Source organism: Mya arenaria, chromosome 2 (assembly GCF_026914265.1).
Source record: "Mya arenaria isolate MELC-2E11 chromosome 2, ASM2691426v1".
NCBI classification, from domain to species: Eukaryota; Metazoa; Mollusca; class Bivalvia; order Myida; family Myidae; genus Mya; species Mya arenaria.
In genome coordinates, this window is record NC_069123.1 from 69414907 (window position 1) to 69436294 (window position 21388).

Here is a 21388-nt window from a genome sequence, read left to right on the forward strand (position 1 = left end):
AGAAAAGCACACTGAAAAGAAAAGGAGAAAGAACAGAGGATTTGTACGACCTTGAAAAGCAGCGCTTGAACGCTGAATTAAAATCATTTAGGGCCCAAGAGAGGTATTGGACGGAAAAGAACAAAAGGGAGGCAGCAGTTCATGAACTTAACATTGAACTTTTGAAGAGAAGAGTCAAAACGAAAACTATACTTAAAATATAATTAAATGAATGTAAAATTCCCAACATCATCTTAAGAACCAATTCTTCGTATTTGTCATTTTTAGCTCTACTTTTCAAAGAATAAGGAGGCCTATACAACTCGCCCAACGTCTGCGTCCGGTTAAAGTTTTAGGGCAAGTTGGGCTTTTCACTATAAATCGAATAGCCTTCATTTATTTGACTTAATACTTCACACAGTTGTTCATGTCCGTTACATGATGAGGTAAGGTAACTCCATATTATCCTTTATACAAATTATGGCCCCTGACTTGCGTTTACCAGGCATGTTAAATTTTATCGATGTTCAATCATCGATCTCATGCAGTCGCGATTGGCTACGTCATAAGCGACAGTGGTCGAAGGTTAAAGGAGTTTGTTTTGAATGTTATTCATCAGAACAGTAAACAGTTTCAAAGAAACATTAACCTGTGCATGTAAATGAACATTATTTTGTCACCGGAACATTGGGGAATATCTCAATTGTGTATGGATAGGGCGTTACTTACCGGCAATGGAGAAGAACTCTGCCTTAACAGCATCTAAATCCCGACGGAACTGGATCTTCTTTCTTGCAACTCCAGAAAGTATAGCGACAGTGGTTTTGATGGCGCGGCAGACAGACGAAGCGGAAATGCCATGGACGTCACCAACAACGATATAGTGGGCTCCAGTTGCCAGAAAATGGAGAGAAACAAGTACGGAAAGAAGAGGGGGTAGTGGACAGGAGCGTCCAGTGGCTCGTTCCAAGTAAGGAAAAAGGATGTTGACGAGAAGAAGAATAGAATGAGGACGAAAATGATACCTCTGGAATATTTCAGGAGAAGATAGTCTCCAGAGGGTTTGAACGGTCTTGAAAGACCCTCGGAAACGGAAGATCACGAGTTCTCTGGCGTAGTATCTGCAGACGACGCTGTATGGCGGCCATATTTGAGAGGAAATAACTGACTTAAATCAACTACCTAGTTGACTCAAATAACGTGCTCAACATCCAACTTAATTAAGTTATTGAGCAAGTTATTTTTTCGTGAAATGCAAATAATTAACGTGATCAAGCTGAGCACGTTAATAACGCGCTCAGCACATTTAACGTACTTAAGAATTTTCGAGAAATTGGGGCCATGAGTACATACTGTAAAATCCTCATTTGAACACACTGTCAGGTCTAAATTCCAGTCCAACCTGTTAATTTCAAATTTTATCACAGGAAGTTGGTCATCTGTTCTTCTCAAGCCAGTGGGGAAATTGTAGAAACTGCACTTGCTGCAGCTCCCTGTAGACTTGATAGAGCCATTTCCAAATGAAAGCTACTCTCACACAAATTGTTTTATGGTTTCTGGTGCTTTGTGAATGTTATAAGCCCATGCACATATTAAAAACTCAACCCACTTGATCTTTTTTTACTTGCCATTAAACAGGTTGCTTATATATTGGTACATTTAAATTTTAAATATAGATTCTTTTTTATTAATTAAATTTGAAACAGCATGTACATAAAATTATGTGCATGAAATTTAATAACTTTTTATATGTCTCAATATACGTCTTTTAGGTTTTTTTTATGTATGAACACACTGTTATTGTACCAACATAGGGAGTTCAACATAATAAAGATTGTCATGGCAGATACCAAATCTTTTTTTGCTATATTTCAAATGGGAAAATTGTATAATTTCAGGTGCTGTGCAATCCACTTTAGTATGTGAGAAACCACATGCTCATACTATTAGAAGGAGAACAATGTCTCCACAATCCTTCATGATTGTGTATACGAGTTCTCTGGTTACGATGACGAAGAGGAAAGATGTGAAGAGCGACCCGATGTCCAGTGTGGTCCTGAACGGGCATGCGAAGACTCTTGTTGGATTGATGGACAAACTATATGTGAACTGAAGCACTGGAGAAAGGGCAGACACTAGAAAACCTTTGTCTGCTCTTGCAGCCTGTTTATTTTCATGAAGAGAACATCTTAAATAGCTTAAACTGTCACTTCTAGAATTAATAAAGGGCTTTCACCCCCCAAGAATGGATGATTAGTGTGCTTCAGTTATACATTTAAAAAAAATCTGCATTCATTCACGACAGATATAAACTTTGTGATATGGCTATTGTTTCTCAATGTAGAAAATATTTAAAGGAACACCACACATTGCAGTTGTCAGATGTTAATTAAAATACTTTAAACTGTTAAGTGTTTTTTTTTCTGTTTAGTCAAGCAAGATTGTATTCCAGGACCAGGATTTTAACCTGGGTTTCACTCTCAGTAAAGAATCGTGTCTTGACCACTAGACCATCCTGACCCAATATTGTCATTGAACATCCAGGAAGTTTTTATGCCATAAAATTAATGACAACTAAAAGAATGCCACTAAGACTTATTGCATATGTTTATGAGATGTCATCAATGTGCATAAAGCACACGTCTGACACCTTTCACGTCTGTAATAACTTGCAGCTGAAGAAAATAAAGGCTACCTACCAACCCTATTTTTTACCAATGTTTCCTAAACCACACATATTTTTTAAGCCTAATATTTGGAAAAAATGACAGAACTTCTGTTACAAAAAATTGTATTTCACAAAGCATTTTGTCCCGAATATTTTTAACATAATGTAAGTTTTGTTTTTTAAATACCCTTAAAGTAATGAGGAGAAATGTTTGTCTGTTCCCTGGATATCAACTAATTGTACTCTGTGGGGAGAGTTGTTCAATCAGCCTCTGTGAAAACCTAGCATCTCATCATCATATTGACAAGATATGAGAAGAACATGAAATTATGGGAAAACTACATAAAATATCTGATGAATGACTCACCAAATGTCTAAAGAAGATAATACACAGTGCTAGATAATATACCCACTGATATCATCTTTTCTCAGGCATCTTTTCTCAAACATACAATTTATAAGAAGGAAACATGGAAATGAATTTCAAAAATAGTTTTCCACATCTGTTTTCTTGATCGACTATGTCCTAGATAATAAAGAAGCCATGCTGTGCATTTTGTTTGCTGGAGGGTTTTAAGTATTTCTCTGATTGCGGCACTGTTCATTAGGTTCGGAATTACTTTAAATTGGTTATATCTACAGGTGCTAATTTTTATGATACAGCTTTTCAGAGGATACATTTTTTTCTAAAATCATATAATATCAAACAGAAAAAATCGATCAACAATCCATGAGCACTAGGTTTAAATTTCACAAGAGTATCAAGAGGGCCATGATGGCCCTAAATTGCTCCCCTGAGTAACAGTGTTTGACCTTTGTAATCAATATAGCTTGATACTTGTTTTCAAAATTCTACACATGGTCCAAATATCTTTGCAGAAGCTTCAAAAATAAGAAAGTAGGTCAACAGGTCACAGTCAAGGTCATCCATTCACAACATTGTCATTTGTTTACAGAAGTGTAAATATGGTCAAACTTTATTTGCTGTAGCTTTAAAGTGACACTCTTATTCAAAGTCAATACATACACATGTATAACAAACATAATTTTTGACTGATAAACCTTTGCTATTTAGGCCAAAAAAATTTAAATTTTAGGTAGGGTAGGTAGGGATTTAAAAAAAAAATATATTATTTTTTTTCAAAATCTGTCATAAGTTCAGAGTGTTTTCTTGCACATGGCAGTCTTTCCTACATAACTGTCATTGCCTGACTTTGTTTTATCATATAAACAATAATTCTGATTAAAATCTGCATTTATCCACCCTTCGTAACTCTCTATTCGCTAACGAATATTTTTTTGGCTCAGAAACGGAAAAAATAGTTAGGGTCGGCGCATTTTTATAGGTAGGGTCGGGTTACCCGAAACAGACATATTTTTTTTAGGCCTTACTAAACAATGCATTTATGGAAAATATTAATTACTGATTACAATATTGTAACCGTGATTATAATAGCTGGAATGGCAAAAATTAATAAATGATTGGTGAATGCTAAAATATTTTCTGTTATCTTCTATAGTCTCATAAGGTAGAAATACTGTGTTTTATGCACTTTCCTTTCAAACTCAACTCGTTATCCTTCATAAGAACCATTATTTTAAACATTTAGTCTTCCTTTTTGGTATGTTTAAACAATTGTATTAATTGTGGTAAATCTTACTTGGGAGTAAGAGTGCATCTTTAAAAATAAGACAGTAGGTCAAAAAGGGTGACCCAAGGGGCATAATTTGCACAATCTTGGTAGAGGACCACTGTATGATGATTGTTAGATTTTTAAGAATACCCTATATAAGTCCACAGAAAACCTCAGGGCGTGGGCAGTTTGACCACAGGCATAATTTGACGTTAACAAGCAATTATGTTAAGTACAGACACATGAACGATGGACAGTGCACAATCCAATAAAAGCAATAATCTGCCTTAACCTCAGAGGGTTTGATAAAACTATACAATAAGCAGCATCTTCTATCTAACACAATATATAAAAGAAAAATGTTGATGCATAGCATCAAGTCGGCGCAATGAAATTAGAAGAAAAACATGCATGCAGATAACCAAAAATGGTTATTATTTCAATGATAATATTTGTTTTTATGTTGGGTGTACATATGCCTGAATGACATTATGGTTAATATTATAATATTGTTACAATAGTTTAAGCCCGGAATTATGTTATGTGAATTCCTTGCTTTATATTTTGTATAAATTTTTGCAACACATTTCACTCATATGAGTATATAGAACGGGGATAAAAGTTATATACATCAAAATGGAATTATCTGGAGTTCATTCTTTCGAATGAAATTTGCAAACCAAACAATTAAGCTCAAGGTTAATTTTTCAAAACTCGGCATTTTTTGCCGTCACCAAGGGAGATTACTGTGTCGGAGGTTTACAAACATAACGGATATTGTAATAGTACCGTGTAACCTTCATCTATTGATATCAATCAGAACACCTCGGTCTGTATCTATCTCGGAGATGGCTGAGTTGTTATGATTAAGTTGGTATTTAAAATCAAAATTTTCAAAATGATAAGCAGGGCTATTATAATTTAAGGTTTCATTATCAATTAAAGAGTAAAGTTTTATAAAGCATACAAAAACTTCATATTTTATCACTAACTATTGAAAGCATTGTTCTGCAATTTATGAACTATAGTCCCTAAGTTTGAATATTTCTAAAGTAACCCTTCTGGGCGCCGACTAATAATGTGGAAATTCTTGTTGAGATAAGGTGTATTTACTATCCATGATAAGATAGTAGCTTACAATCGTCTACATGTAGTTCAATGGAAAAGTCTGATTATTAAATTCGTCTTTGAGTACAAGCTCTGAATATACTGGAACAAAACAATATTTAGAAATTAAACTGCATGTTTAATGTTATCATTTTTTTATTTTTTATTTAGATAAAATATATTGTATAATTGAATGCCTTATTAGTTAATTTATTTATACAAAAATCATGTTTTCAATTGAACTACACATGAAGTTTTGAACTACACTTTATGTTCAACTATATGAACTTTAAACTTTAACTTTTACATCCAAAATAAAGAAAAAAAAACACCATAAAAATCATCACAAATAATACATAATACATAATACAAATACATATGTATGTATTACTTGAATCTTTTAAAACACATTGATTTTAAGAATCAATTTGTAAACCCAGATCTAAACTTAATATAAATTTATTTGATTATTGTTTACAAGATTCCCATGCATTCAATTAAACTACATTTTTATCTAAATAAAATTCAGAAAAAATAATTATGTTAACATGCAGATTAATTTTTAAGTAAAGGTCTATCAGTGTGTTCCATTTTAGTCAGAGCTTGTACTCTCAATATGTATAAAATCTCAATATGTGTAAAATCTGGCCTCGTCTGGCCTAGCCAAGCCTGGCCCATACAAAATGCTGAGTCAGCAGGCCAGGCCAGAAATACCATTCTAGCTTACCAAAAATCACAAACAGGACTTCAGAGTGGCATGTTTGTATTTTTGTGTCAGGATGTAGCCTCTCTCATACTGGACTTCAAAGTGGCTTGTTTGTTATTGGTAAGGATGTAGCCTCTCTCATACTGGACTTCAGTGTGGCTTGTTTGTTATTGGTAAGGATGTAGCCTCTCTCATACTGGACTTCAAAGTGGCTTGTTTGTTATTGGTAAGGATGTAGCCTCTCTCATACTGGACTTCAGTGTGGCTTGTTTGTTATTGGTAAGGATGTGGCCTCTCTTATACAGGACTTCAGATAGGCTTGTTTGTTATTGGTCAGGATGTAGCCTCTCTCATACAGGACTTCAGATAGGCTTGTATGTTATTGGTCAGGATGTAGCCTTTCTCATACAGGACTTCAGTGTGGCTTGTTTGTAATTGGTTAGGATGTAGCCTCTCTCATACAGGACTTCATTGTGGCTTGTTTGTAATTGGTTAGGATGTAGCCTGTCTCATACAGGACTTCAGTGTGGCTTGTTTGTAATTGGTTAGGATGTAGCCTCTCTCATACAGGACTTCAGTGTGGCTTGTTTGTAATTGGTTAGGATGTAGCCTGTCTCATACAGGACTTCAGTGTAGCTTGTTTGTAATTGGTTAGGATGTAGCCTCCCTCATGCAGGACTTCAGTGTGGCTTATTTGTAATTGGTTAGGATGTAGCCTCTCTCATGCAGGACTTCAGTGTGGCAAGTTTGTAATTGGTGAGGATGTAGCCTCTCTCATACAGGACTTTCTCATACAGGACTTCAATGTGGGTAGTTTGCATATGGTCAGGATGTAGTCTCTCTCATACAGGACTTCAGTGTGGCTTGTTTGTAATTGGTGAGGATGTAGCCTCTCACCTACATGACTTCAGTGTGGCTAGTTTGTATATGGTCAGGATGTAGTCTCTCTCCTACACGACTTCAGTGTGGCTTGTTTGTATATGGTCAGGATGTAGTCTCTCTCATACACGACTTCAGTGTGGCTTGTTTGTATATGGTCAGGATGTAGTCTCTCTCCTACACCACTTCAGTGGGGCTTGTTTGTAGGATGTAGTCTCTCTCATACACGACTTCAGTGTGGCTAGTTTGTTATTGGTGAGGATGTAGCCTCTCTAATACAGGACTTCAGTGTGGCTTGTTTGTTATTGGTCAGGATGTAGCCTCTCTAATACAGGACTTCAGTGTGGCTAGTTTGTTATTGGTTAGGATGTAGCCTCTCTCATACAGGACTTCATTGTGGCTTGTTTGTAATTGGTTAGGATGTAGCCTGTCTCATACAGGACTTCAGTGTGGCTTGTTTGTAATTGGTTAGGATGTAGCCTCTCTCATACAGGACTTCATTGTGGCTTGTTTGTAATTGGTTAGGATGTAGCCTGTCTCATACAGGACTTCAGTGTAGCTTGTTTGTAATTGGTTAGGATGTAGCCTCCCTCATGCAGGACTTCAGTGTGGCTTATTTGTAATTGGTTAGGATGTAGCCTCTCTCATGCAGGACTTCAGTGTGGCAAGTTTGTAATTGGTGAGGATGTAGCCTCTCTCATACAGGACTTTCTCATACAGGACTTCAATGTGGGTAGTTTGCATATGGTCAGGATGTAGTCTCTCTCATACAGGACTTCAGTGTGGCTTGTTTGTAATTGGTGAGGATGTAGCCTCTCACCTACATGACTTCAGTGTGGCTAGTTTGTATATGGTCAGGATGTAGTCTCTCTCCTACACGACTTCAGTGTGGCTTGTTTGTATATGGTCAGGATGTAGTCTCTCTCATACAGGACTTCAGTGTGGCTTGTTTGTATATGGTCAGGATGTAGTCTCTCTCCTACACCACTTCAGTGGGGCTTGTTTGTAGGATGTAGTCTCTCTCATACACGACTTCAGTGTGGCTAGTTTGTTATTGGTGAGGATGTAGCCTCTCTAATACAGGACTTCAGTGTGGCTAGTTTGTTATTGGTCAGGATGTAGCCTCTCTCATACAGGACTTCAGTGTAGCTAGTTTGTATATGGTGAGGATGTAGTCTCTCTCATACAGGACTTCAATGTAGCTAGTTTGTATATGGTCAGGATGTAGTCTCTCTCATACAGGACTTCAGTGTGGCTGGATTGTATATGGTCAGCGGGTAGCTTCTTTCATACAGGACTTCAGAGTGGCTAGTTTGTATTTGGTCAGGATGTAGTCTCTCTCATACAGGACTTCAGTGTGGCTGGATTGTATATGGTCAGCGGGTAGCTTCTTTCATACAGGACTTCAGAGTGGCTAGTTTGTATTTGGTATAACAAAGTCTCTCTCATACAGGGCTTCAGAGTGGGTAGTTTGTTATTGGTCAGGATGTAGCCTCTCTCATACAGGACTTCAGTGTGGCTAGTTTGTTATTGGTGAGGATGTAGTCTCTCTCATACAGGACTTCAGTGTGGCTAGTTTATTATTGGTCAGGATGTAGCCTCTCTCATACAGGACTTCAGTGTGGCTTGTTTGTTATTGGTGAGGATGTAGTCTCTCTCCTACACGACTTCAGTGTGGCTAGTTTGTTATTGGTGAGGATGTAGTATCTCTCTCATACAGGACTTCAGTGTGGCTAGTTTGTCATTGGTGAGGATGTAGCCTCTCTCATACAGGACTTCAGTGTGGCTAGTTTGTTATTGGTGAGGATGTAGTCTCTCTCATACAGGACTTCAGTGTGGCTAGTTTGTTATTGGTCAGGATGTAGCCTCTCTCATACAGGACTTCAGTGTGGCTAGTTTGTTATTGGTCAGGATGTAGTCTCTCTCATACAGGACTTCAATGTAGCTAGTTTGTTATTGGTCAGGATGTAGCCTCTCTCATACAGGACTTCAGTGTGGCTAGTTTGTTATTGGTCAGGATGTAGCCTCTCTCATACAGGACTTCAGTGTGGCTTGTTTGTTATTGGTCAGGATGTAGCCTCTCTCATACAGGACTTCAGTGTGGCTAGTTTGTTATTGGTGAGGATGTAGTCTCTCTCATACAGGACTTCAGTGTGGCTAGTTTGTTATTGGTGAGGATGTAGCCTCTCTCATACAGGACTTCAGTGTGGCTAGTTTGTTATTGGTGAGGATGTAGCCTCTCTCATACAGGACTTCAGTGTGGCTAGTTTGTTATTGGTGAGGATGTAGCCTCTCTCATACAGGACTTCAGTGTGGCTAGTTTGTTATTGGTCAGGATGTAGCCTCTCTCATACAGGACTTCAGTGTGGCTAGTTTGTTATTGGTCAGGATGCAGCCTCTCTCATACAGGACTTCAATGTAGCTAGTTTGTATATGGTCAGGATGTAGTCTCTCTCATAAAGGACTTCAGTGTGGCTGGATTGTATATGGTCAGCGGGTAGCCTCTCTCATACAGGACTTCAGTGTGGGTAGTTTGTATTTGGTATATCAAAGCCTCTCTCATACAGGACTTCAGTGTGGCTGGATTGTATATGGTCAGCGGGTAGCCTCTCTCATACAGGGCTTCAGAGTGGGTAGTTTGTATTTGGTCAGGATCTTTTAGTGTTCTTGCAAGTTCCAGCTCAGTCAGAAAGGTTTCTACAACTTTGTGGGACGCTTAAGATTTAGTGGACTCTCTGGAGTTTTATTTGAAATGCAGTTTGTTTGTCGATTTCATTCTCTTAAAACTAAAAAATAAAGTAAGCTTATTTTAATTATTGACAACACCTTTTTTGGCATGCATTGAGCAAAGGAGCATTGAAGAGCAACTCAGAACAGCCAAGCAGCAGCAGTAGCAGTAGTTTACTGAAGGACATGTGACAGATACGTTTCAGTACCTCATTACAGGGGCTAAATATACATCAGCATTCATAAATCTGTGTCGATCAGAGGAATGCCTCCAAGCTTCCATCACCTGGCAAGTCCTATTTTCAGTAACAAATCAATGCAAAAGTGTGGGAACATTCATGTACAATGAGGCATTTACCTGTGCTAACAGTAATCATGCCACAAAAAATAAGTCAAGGCATCCCTGGTATGTTGCTCTAGTGGAAAGCAGTTGCATATTGTTTGGAGTAACTCAATTATTTGCTCTGAGCCTCATGCCTTTCTAAGAGCAAACATTTGGATGGGGCATTTCAGGTCATAACACAATTTTGGATACAAAATAGTAACTTCTTCTAGCACTGTGTCTTTCCTGATGGTGCAGTGTGATAAGCACATTTTCTATATCAGCAATACCCACTTTTTCTTTACAAGCAATACTTTGCACTTAAAGGTCTATTGAAAATCATTCATAAGAATCCCCCTGTACAATGTGTCATTGCTGGTCATTCAGTACATTATTTGGAGCTCTGCACCTACATAAGAGGTCAACATTAATTCAAGACAAAAAGAAAAAACATGTATTTAAAAGGCAGAAAGCCAAGAATTGGTGCTAACCATCAAACTCATGCAAAAGAATGAGGAGAACGATCAACAGAACAATCAAAATGATGTTGAATAATTCAGTGAAAGCAATGCTGTATTAATTTTACATCATTGCTTTTATCATAATTTTGACAGCTTAAAGGCACTTGCCCATGTTTTGGAAGGATTTTTTTTCCCCAGTAATGCATCTGAAGACACTAATATTTCAACTTTTTTACTCTTTTTTAACAAAAAATGCATAAAAAACATTTAAAGTTTAAAAAATATTCTGGTTTTAGTTTGGCCCGAACCAACACTGAAACAGTCAAGGAAAATATGAATACTGAAACAAAACCACACACAGACAGGAAGTCATACACAAACATAAGGATACCTTTAACCCTTTCATTGAAAAATGTTACTAACTCATTTCGAATCATTATAATACTTCAAAGACAATATTTGTGCATATAACAACATTTGTTAAAGGGCTCGATCCAGCCAGTCAGAATCTTAGTTTTAACACTCCCAATGATTTGCCACACTTTATTTTGTCATAAAAAAAGTGCATTTAACTAAAATTTCCTGTAATGCATCTGAACACAATTATATTATAATTATTTTGCTCTTTGCTATTGAAATCGCAAGAAAAAAACAACAATAGAAGTATAAAAATAATAAATGGATTTAGTGGGTAGCAAACCCTCGCCAAAAAAGTCAAGAAAAAAGTAGAGAACCCAAACTTTATCCACTCGCCCACAGGCACTCAAACTAAGCTGACAGAAATTTAAATTTTTAGCAAGACAGGGAAAAGAACTTTAAAACAAACTTGGCCAGGGTGCTCTACTATTAATCAACACATAAAAGTCACCTCAAAACAGGAATAGAGTGTCTATTATAAAAGAAAAAAAATGTTCTTCTTCCATCCTGCTCCACCAAAATCTCAAGGAAAAATCCTCACAACTCTAGAGATGAGTTTAGTGACCAGAAATATTGGCAATCATACAAAATCCTGCTAAAAATACAATTGTTTATACATACAGGAGAGGTGAAGGCAAAAAAACTGTTCAATTCTGTGATCTTTCTCACCTTCCCTGACCAGGAACAAAGGCCAACAGTTGGCCTCCTCCATCATACAGATAGTCAAACACTTTCCCTAATGTTTTTTACATTACAACTTGATGTTGCTGAAACTATGGACAAGATAATGGCACAAGGAGCATGAGTACCAGGTACAAACATTCATGTTTATACACTCACCAGGAGGAGTGTGCAACATGTCAATACAATCTGGTTTTACATTTCAATATTTATTCCCATATTTTTTCTGACTGATCTTAATTTTCAATTTCCTTGCAAACTGACCAACTGAACATAGTTAAAAAAAAACGTAATAATATTTCAGAATTTCACCATACATGCCATATACCCCCAGTGGGGGGAAAAATCCCCCGGAATTCTGACCCATCCCCTGGTCCCCTGCTGAGGGATCCGGCATTTCCACTGCATTTTTTTTATTTATTTTTTAAACGCTCAATTTTGACAGTGGAAAGCATCCAAAATGAGTGTGAAATTCCATAAAGGACCATGATGACTAAGTCTTTAAATTATTGAAGTATGTGTTTTTGTATTTATTTTGACATCAGAAATGTAGATATTGCGCTAAATTTCGCTGCGCCATTTGTATTAATTATTTTTTGTATGTAAACCTAGCTGAAAATGTTTGACAAGTAAAATGTAAGGAAGAGTACAGAAATGAAATGCAGTCATTGGCAATAATAAATTGTGCAGGAGAATCTAACATCTTTCTGAATCCATTTCCTGAAAACTATACCGCATTTTGCAACCAGGTACAATAGGTGTAACTGTTGAAACCTAGAATTCCTGCAAGCCAGAACTGATGAGTTAATATTCCTCATATAAACCAAACATAATGGCACAAACATCAAAGGCTGAAAAGCAATTTGGGTTCAGGTTCACAACAAATACTCAATAACTTGTTTTCCTGGTTAGTTTTTTGTATTTTTCCTCTCAGTATTTGTTGTTCTTGTTTTGTGATTCATATGGTCTATATGATAAATTAGATACAAATCTTTATGTCAGAATATTATTTCAATTAATCATTTGAAACAGTTTGAACCAAGCTACCAGAGTTGTGTTAATGATCACCATTTTTTGCCAACATTTTTGTCTGTAGTGCCAGCACCATGCAGTCATGCACCAACCTAATGATAATTTTATTATGTAATATTAAGTATGATGCTATATATTGGGCCGTGACTTCCTACTTAACTATCTAGTTCCCAGTGTTTCAAGGATAAACTATGGTTATAGTTTATGTATTACAAATTTTATGCTGTCACTCTCTTGTTATAAATGTGTTTTATTTGTAAAAACATTAACTGCTTTCAGATTATAGCCTACATTTCCAGCCTCAAGTAAGTACCTTGCTAAATAACTAAGACTTACAGTTTTATAACTTTACAGACACGACGTCATAATTTGGTTCCCTGCCTCATGAGACTGGTTCTAACACTCCTTCCGCACTTCATAATCATTAAGATTTTACATGTATGTTCTAACTGTTACTACCATATGCTCTTCATGACATCAAACTATATGATGCACTCTTCAACTCACGGAGGACTATCAGTCAAGATCTGGAGGATTATCAGTCAAGATCTGGAGGACTATCAGTCAAAATCCGGAGGACTATCAGCCAATATCAGGAGGACTTTAAGTCAAGAACTGGAGGACTATCAGTCAAGATCCGGAGGTCTATCAGTCAAGATCCGGAGATCTATCAGTCAAGATCTGGCTGACTATAATCGGTCAAAATCCAGAGGACTTTCAGTCAATATCGGAAGGATATATCAGTCAAGATATGGAGGACTATTCGAGTCAAGATCTGGAGACTATCTTTCAAGATCTGGAGGAATATCAGTCAAGATCTGGAGGACTATCTGAGTCAAGATCTGGATGACTATCAGTCACGATCTGGAGAACTATCTTTCAAGATCTGGAGGACTATCAGTCATGATCTGGAGGACTATCAGTCAAGATCTGGAGGACTATCAGTCAATATCCGGAGGACTATCAGTCAAGATCTGGAGGACTATCAGTCAAGATCTGGAGGACTATCTTTCAAGATCTGGACGAATATCAGTCAAGATCTGGAGGACTATCTTTCAAGATCTGGAGGACTATCAGTCAAGATCTGGAGGAATATCATTCAAGATCTGGAGGACTATCAGTCAAGATCTGGAGGACTATCAGTCAAGATGCAGAGGAATATCAGTAGAGATCAGAAGGACTACCAGTCAAGATGCAGATGAATATCAGTCAAGATCTGAAGGACTATCATTCAAGATGCAGAGGATTATAAGTCAAGATCCGGAGGACTATCTGAGTCAAGATCCGGAGGACTATCCGAGTGAAGATCCGGGGGACTATCACAGTCCCTAAAGCTAATTAAATATCTTTTATAAGGCCTTAGACCAAGTGACCCACTTTTTCGCTAGAAATTACTCAAATCTCACTTGACCTAGAAGATAAAGACAAACAAAGGCCCAAAAGGGCCTATGCTCTTCTGGCATGGCTTTTGTGGTCATATCAATCTATAGCATGTATGTATGGGTAAAAGGCAACAGACATATAGTTTATGTTTTGTGTTTGGGTTACCTGAAAACGTAGCACGTTCAACATCTGAGCCCAGAAAGTATTGTAAGCAGATTAGTTGCATGAACTATTTTAATATATGCCTATTAAAAGTCATCTGACAAAAAAAAAATGCTTTCAAAACTGTACTCATAGTAAAAATTTCCGTAGTTTTAAAAGTTAAAAAAAGTTGGTCAAAAGGTCAAAGTCAAGGGCATCCTAAGACAACATTGATCAATTTGAACAAACATTCACAATCAATTGTGCTGAGATGGATGCACGAACACACAAAAACATTTTCAAACCTTTCCAGATTTATGTTTACTAAACCTGTGAACTCTGGGTGTGGCCAGTAATGACACCAGGTGCATAACTTAAACATTAACAACCAATTTTGTTAAGATGAATGCGCAAACTACAGAACTTAAAGCTTAAAAATGGCCTTGGGGCTTTCAACAAGAACAAGGCAGAGTAATTCACAAAATCAACTGCAGAAGCAAAAAGCAAATTGTCTCTCAAATTCCTAGACTTGCAAATTGTCTCCCTTAACTCTAGACTTGAATTTACATGTACATGTAAACTTGGCTAAAAATAGAATTTGCTCATGCAGACCTGGCTAAAAATAGAAAGCATTTCTTTAAAACTTTAATGGCCCATAATCTAGGCATTTATGGGCGGATCTGGTTTTCGAAAGGAACCAAGCTCTAATGGATATCTAGATACTGTACAAGTTTCATCGAGATACAATCAAAACTGAAGACTGTATCGTGTTCACAACCAATTGTTTACAGACGCACGACCGCACGACCGCATGGACGCACGACCGCACGGATGCACATACTACGTACACATTACCATCGCATAAGCTCTTCTGGCCTTTGGCCAGTAGAGCTAAAAATCTGATCAAGTTTCAGGAAGATTCTGTAAAAAGTGGGCCAACAGGGTATTTACAACATTTTTTATAAAAATTTGACCTACATGAACTGACCCTACTTTTACCTTACATGAACAATTGTCAATCTTAACATACATTCTGACAAAATTTCACAATAAATATTTAATAGAATAAGCAGAGGGTTTTTAGATCAATAGACTTGTAAACCTACTTTTTAACCCAACAATTGCACCATAATTGAAGCCGACTTAGATTTTAAAAGGCCAGGTTTCATGAATATTTGATAGAAACTTTTACTTCAATTCAGATAACAAATATTTGAAACAGTTGACCAATTTACCAACATAATCAACATTGCCATATACTTTCATGAAGGCTCAATTTCTGACCAAGTTTCATAAAGATTGAGTAAAAAACGTGGCTCAGCTATCAATTGTTGTTTTTAATATCTGACATATTTACCTTCTTTTTGACCAAAGGTTACTCTGATGATATCAAGACTTCACAAAGAATTCACAGGTAAAAAGTATTAAGTCATTCATTAAATGATTGGTAACAAGGCATATTTGAGCTCTAAAGGAATGGGGGCCGGGGAATTGCCAAAGGAAAATTGTTCCAGAAAAAAGGGATTTTAAAATTATTTATACTTCTGAAATAAAGTATAGGTGAGCTGAACTGTGTCATGTAGGCAATCCATTCACACAAGTTTAAAAGGACTCTAGTGACTGCATATAAAGTGACTGCACATTGTGGACGCTAGTGATTGCACATTTGGGACATAAGTGACTGCACATTGGGCACTCAAGTGACTGCACATTGTGGATGCTAGTGATTGCACATTTGGGACTTAAGTGACTGCACATTGGGCACTCAAGTGACTGAACATTGTGGACTCTAGTGATTGCACATTGGGGACTTAAGTGACTGCACATTGTGGACGCTAGTGATTGCACATTGGGGAATTAAGTGATTGCACATTGTGGACACTAGTGACTACACATTGTGGACTCAAGTGACTGCACATTGTGGACTCTAGTGACTGCACATTGCAGACGCTAGTGACTACACATTGTGAACTCTAGTGACTGCACATTGTGGACTCTAGTGACTGCACATTGTGGACTCTAGTGACTGCATATAGTGGACTCTGGTGACTGCATATAGTGGACTCTAGTGACTGCACATTGAGGACTTTAGTGACTGCATATTGTGGACTCTAGTGACTGCACATTGTGGACTCTAGTGACTGCACATTGTGGACTCTAGTGACTGCACATTGTGGACTCAAGTGACTGCACATTGTGGACTCTAGTGACTGCACATTGTGGACCCTAGTGACTGCACATTGCAGACGCTAGTGACTACACATTGTGGACTCTAGTGACTGCACATTGTGGACTCTAGTGACTGCACGTTGTGGACTCTAGTGACTGCACATTGTGGACTCTAGTGACTGCACATTGTGGACTCTAGTGACTGCATATAGTGGACTCTGGTGACTGCATATAGTGGACTCTAGTGACTGCACATTGAGGACTTTAGTGACTGCATATTGTGGACTCTAGTGACTGCACATTGTGGACTCTAGTGACTGCATATAGTGGACTCTAGTGACTGCACATTGTGGACTCAAGTGACTGCACATTGTGGACTCTAGTGACTGCACATTGTGGACTCCAGTGACTGCACATTGTGGACTCTAGTGACTGCACTTTGTGGACTCTAGTGACTGCATATAGTGGACTCCAGTGACTGCACATTGTGGACGCTAGTGACTGCACATTGTGGACTCTAGTGACTGCACTTTGTGGACTCTAGTGACTGCACATTGTGGACTCTAGTGACTGCACATTGTGGACTCTAGTGACTGCACTTTGTGGACTCTAGTGACTGCACTTTGTGGACTCTAGTGACTGAACATTGTGGACTCTAGTGACTGCACATTGCAGACGCTAGTGACTGCATATAGTGAACTCTAGTGACTGCACATAGTGGACTCTAGTTACTGAACATTGTGCATAGTAGTGACTGCACATTGTGGACTATAATGACTGCACATTGTGGACTCTAGTGACTGCACATTGTGGACTCAAGTGACTGCACATTGTGGACTCTAGTGACTGCACATTGTGGACCCTAGTGACTGCACATTGCAGACGCTAGTGACTACACATTGTGAACTCTAGTGACTGCACATTGTGGACTCTAGTGACTGCACGTTGTGGACTCTAGTGACTGCACATTGTGGACTCTAGTGACTGCACATTGTGGACTCTAGTGACTGCATATAGTGGACTCTGGTGACTGCATATAGTGGACTCTAGTGACTGCACATTGAGGACTTTAGTGACTGCATATTGTGGACTCTAGTGACTGCACATTGTGGACTCTAGTGACTGCATATAGTGGACTCTAGTGACTGCACATTGTGGACTCCAGTGACTGCACATTGTGGACGCTAGTGACTGCACTTTGTGGACTCTAGTGACTGCATATAGTGGTCTCCAGTGACTGCACATTGTGGACGCTAGTGACTGCACATTGTGGATTCTAGTGACTGCACTTTGTGGACTCTAGTGACTGCACATTGTGGACTCTAGTGACTGCACATTGTGGACTCTAGTGACTGCACATTGTGGACTCTAGTGACTGCACATTGCAGACGCTAGTGACTGCATATAGTGAACTCTAGTGACTGCACATAGTGGACTCTAGTTACTGAACATTGTGCATAGTAGTGACTGCACATTGTGGACTATAATGACTGCACATTGTGGACTCTAGTGACTGCATATAGTGGACTCCAGTGACTGCACATTGTGGACTCAAGTGACTGCACATTGTGGACCCTAGTGACTGCACATTGTGGACTCTAGTGACTGCACTTTGTGGACTCTAGTGACTGCACATTGTGGACTCTAGTGACTGCACTTTGTGGACTCTAGTGACTGCACTTTGTGGACTCTAGTGACTGCACATTGTGGACTCTAGTGACTGCACATTGCAGACGCTAGTGACTGCATATAGTGAACTCTAGTGACTGCACATAGTGGACTCTAGTTACTGAACATTGTGCATAGTAGTGACTGCACATTGTGGACTATAATTACTGCACATTGTGGACTCTAGTTACTGCACATTGTGGACCCTAGTGACTGCACATTGTGGAGTCAAGTGACATGGAATTTTTTATATCCTGGCTAGTTTATTTCAGTTTTCATCATATAAACACATACATGCCATACTTTGTGAAAACGTCCAAGCTTGCTCATAAAACCAGGGGATTTTGACCTTGATCAGGGGATATTCATTAATCGTCATTTATCGTTCTGATGCAATGATATTTTTCCAAATCACTTTTTTCAAAATTCTTTGGGGTATTTCTCCCAGACCAACGGAAGAAACAAAATTCCAGAAGATATGGCATGAATGCATACACAGGGCAATATAAATGGGATTTTTTCTCCAAATTAGGGTAAAATATATACTTTTTAAGGTGGGGAATTTTTGCCGAAAAATAATTAGACAGACAGCCCTTCAAGACACCTAATTTTCTTCAAAATAAGATCTATAACCAACTTAAGATATAAATGAATATACTGACAAAGTTTGATGAACATTGAGTAGTCCCTTTGGCTGCTTGAGTGATAACAAGCAAATGATGAAAATGAAAGCCCACAACAGTTGATCATGAGAACAAACTGAGAGCTAAAAGTTGATCATTCAGAATTACATGACAGCAATATACTGTCAGTAATGCAAAGCAATTCAAATAAATTACAGAATATCATCCATTTGTGATTCCAAGAGTTTACCTTACAAACTTACCTGAGGAGCAGGTTACTATCCAACTTTTTTGCCCTAGATATTTTAATCAGAAAGACAAGCTAGGCGGAAAACAAAACATACATGAACCAAGCACAACAAATCGAGCACAGTTACAATTGGACAATGCAGAATGACAAAGCCCTAAAACAGAAAGCAACGACAACACCTCATGTTTTCCCATAGTAGTTGTATTATTTTATACTAAATATTATATACTTAGAATTTGGGTCAATTTGCTCCAAAATATTTTTCTCAAGATGTGGCTCCTTTGCTCTATTAAAGTGAAACACAAACTGGCAAAATCTTCCCTATACTGCTGAGTGAAAAACTCTGAGAACAAATCACATTCATATTTCAGCTCAGAGGGCAACGGTCAAAACATCACATATAGAAATGAAAATATCAGACAGAGCTTTACTTTTTGTAATCAAACCAATAACTCTGTTTTTTTTATATTCCGCAGAAAGACTTTCTTTTATGTGACTACAATTACCAATCAAAAAGGTTTCCATACCTCGATGCAAAACAGTGGTTCCATTTATGATTTAAAGTAGGCAGAGAATGACAGACCATGGCAACATCCATACAGACCATGGTAACATCCATACATACAGACCATGCCAACATCCATACAGACCATGGCAACATCCATACAGACCATGGCAACATCCATACAGACCATGGTAACATCCATACAGATCATGGCAACATCAATACAGACCATGGTTACATCCATACAAATCATGGTAACATCCATATAGACCATGGCAACATCCATACAGACCATGGTAACATCCATACAGACCGTGGCAACATCCATACAGACCATGCCAACATCCATACAGACCGTGGCAACATCCATACAGACCGTGGCAACATCCATACAGGCCATGGCAACATCCATACACACCATGGTAACATCCATACAGACCGTGGCAACATCCATACAGACCATGGTAACATCCATACAGACCATGGTAACATCCATACATACAGACCATGGCAACATCCATACAGACCATCGTAACATCCATACATACAGACCATGGCAACATCCATACAGACCATGGTAACATCCATACATACAGACCATGGCAACATCCATACAGACCGTGGCAACATCCATACAGACCATGGTAACATCCATACAGACCGTGGCAACATCCATACAGACCGTGGTAACATCCATACAGACCATGGCAACATCCATACAGACCATGGCAACATCCATACAGACCATGGTAACATCCATACAGACCATGGTAACATCCATACAGACCATGGCAACATCCATACAGACCATGGTAACATCCATACAGACCATGGTAACATCCATACAGACCATGGTAACATCCATACATACAGACCATGGCAACATCCATACAGACCATGGCAACATCCATACAGACCATGGCAACACAGACCATAGCAACATCCATACAGACCATGGCAACATCAATACAGACCATGGCAACATACAAACAGACCATGGCAACACAGACCATGGCAACATCCATACAGACCATGGCAACACAGACCATGGCAACATCCATACAGACCATGGCTGGTAAAAGTAGAGTCCGAAAATAATACAAAATGGAGTCAAGTACTTTTGTTGTATATCTGTAATTTCATTCCAAGGCCCATGTGATATAACTTATAAAGGAACAGAGCATCTAAGTGTATATGCACTCAAGTGTCAACTTCCTGTAGCCAAAACCTGATCTGCAAAGTACGCTGCTATGTTATTTTTTGTTATTTTTTTCGAGAATGATTTAATGAAATGAGGAATAATCTAGCACATAATTGCATGAACTATAATACAAAGCCAACATAGATTAAAGTACACTATTTTCTAACAAACAACAAGAATGAACATAAAAATACACAACATTTCCATCTTTACTACTACATATTCCTACAGATATCTAATCTGCAGCTAAATTAAAGACATTACCCAGGTATCAGCACAAAAGGTTATCATTTGTATATAAATGTTAACAATTATAACAATAACAAGTACAAGACTTACCTGGCTTATTCCAGAATTGTTCCCGAAAACATTCACAGATGACGCTGATAACCAAGATGAAATTATTAATGTCAAAATGTGTTTTTGACGCAAAAAATTGTCCTTATGACAATTGTGAAAGTATCTTGATGAATTGTGGGGATGTATGCCACCAGAAAAATTGTTCACAATGATGAGATGTGTATGGTTAAAGCTTCATAGCTGTTCCTGGATTGAGGGGAAAACACTACGGTGAAGCAGTCTACTATACCTCTGCTGAAATCTGATACACCAGTCTATGTTGGGAGCAGGCTCGGGAAGTTGCCAATTTTATGTTTATAATTTTAATATTTTTATATGTTTGTTTTATCAACTGATATTTAGACCACATAAATTTGTTGCAACACCCTTGGTTCTTTGAACTACAGTACAGCAATCACAGAAAATAATGCCATATGCATAATGAAATAACTGTTAGAATGCTCACTTTACTTAAAACAAATGTCCTTATGCATAA

At 38.1% G+C, this 21388-nt stretch overlaps 1 protein-coding gene across 5 annotated transcripts in view; it reads right to left on the reverse strand.

Moving 5' to 3' along the window:
* LOC128205504 (uncharacterized) overlaps nt 1–21388 on the reverse strand; it is a 115030-nt gene that overhangs the window by 53137 nt on the left and 40505 nt on the right. For 3 of the 5 annotated variants that reach the window (XM_052907240.1, XM_052907229.1, XM_052907204.1), the window contains exon 1: nt 20893–21090. The exons of the other annotated variants lie outside the window; for them this stretch is intronic. The gene's annotated coding sequence lies outside the window, so the exon portion shown is untranslated. Of the gene's footprint in view, nt 1–20892; nt 21091–21388 lie in introns of those variants that run through there. 5 annotated transcript variants of the gene reach the window in all.